Source organism: Pteropus alecto, unplaced genomic scaffold (assembly GCF_000325575.1).
Source record: "Pteropus alecto unplaced genomic scaffold, ASM32557v1 scaffold94, whole genome shotgun sequence".
Taxonomy (NCBI): Eukaryota; Metazoa; Chordata; class Mammalia; order Chiroptera; family Pteropodidae; genus Pteropus; species Pteropus alecto.
The window spans coordinates 11,407,233-11,408,796 of NW_006437736.1; positions in this window are offsets into that span (position 1 = coordinate 11,407,233).

Here is a 1,564-nt window from a genome sequence, read left to right on the forward strand (position 1 = left end):
GCAAAAGTTTAATCTTTTGATTTATAAATGTTAAATTTTTAGGTTCATATATATTTTCTCCCAGTATGGTCACAAACAGTATCAACATATTATTTACTCATTATTTTAAGTTCTTTAAACATGATTAGAGTTTTGCTTTTTAAATAGCCTTAAACAGCAGCACTCAGTTGGATTTGCTCACCACCCAGCTGGTGGACGTAGGATGAACTCCCTTACCAAAATGTACACACTCTAGCGAGAGCACTCTGCTCCTTGCGCCTGGATTCACTGCGGACCCACTGGACTTGTTATGCAACCCTGTCCTCTAGGGTCAGGCGGCCAGCATTTCCCATCAGTCTCCTAATGGTCTGTTTAGCTTGCGTCATCTCTTTAGCAGTCAGCAAACATTCTTTACCTACATAGAGCATACAGCATACAGAGAGAAATACTGGAAACGATACAATCTGATCCAAGTTAGAGTGACAGTTTTCCTGTGAATGCAGTATAGTGCCCCGGGGTGCCTTGGCACAGAGTTTAAGAACCACTGTTGAATTAGTTAGGATTCTTTAATTGTAAGTGACAGCAACTCAAATGACTAGAAGATAGAAAGGGAAAAGGAAGATTATTTTAAGGATACAGGGTAGGGGGAGGTTATCAGAACCTGTGGTCAGACAGAAGGGAACTGACACCCAGGACTGCAGAGCCATCAATACACTTGTCACTCATTTCTCTAATCCACATTGGATAGTCTGGCTACCCCCAGCTTTACTGTCGCAAATAGTTCTTACCACGTGGAGAGACTATCTCAATTCCCAATTTCCAGAGATGAGACTGACCCAGCTTGGATCCAGGGAAATAAACTCTAGCAAAGAGGAATAGTGTTTTAGAGTATAAGTGTAGGTGGGGGTATATCATCATTAAGTACCCCCCAAAAGTGCTAACACAGTGACGAAAGTCTTAAAACCAGTAGATGCAAACGCCCAAAAGGGGCAGATATCAAAGACAGAGACTGGTCCATTGCTGTCATCCTGTCATCCTGACTCCTCCCTGGCACTCACTCTCCTCTTGGACATGTCCTCACACGCAGTGTGATTCTGTTTCTGAGAGCTCCGCTCTCACTTGCCTTCTGTACCAGGAATACTAGAGGAGAGAGTCCTGTGTGAATCCCTGGTATGTAATCACATTCCAAGTGATTAAACTTTCCAAATCCACGGACCCAAATGATGCGTTAGCAGCTTCTCCTGCTTGCCCTGTAAGCTTATTCCACACCCTATGCTAATGCCATTCTTCAGTTATTACTGGTGAGTGATACTGAAAGTGAATTGGAGCAAGGAACGTTGAAGGGTGGCGTTGAAGAGTGCTCTGAGGAAGGCAGAGGGCGCTGAAGACAAATGTCTATACAGATTGACCTAGAGCCAGCTCTCCACACCTAACTCACTTCTGCTAATAAGCATATGTTGAGTGTCTTTGTGCCAGGCGGGATATATGCATACTTTCTGGGTGAACAAAGATAATGTCTGTAGAGTGGTAAAGAAGTATGCTAAAGCACCCCAGAGAAGGGCCGCTTACTCCCACCGAAGGGTTT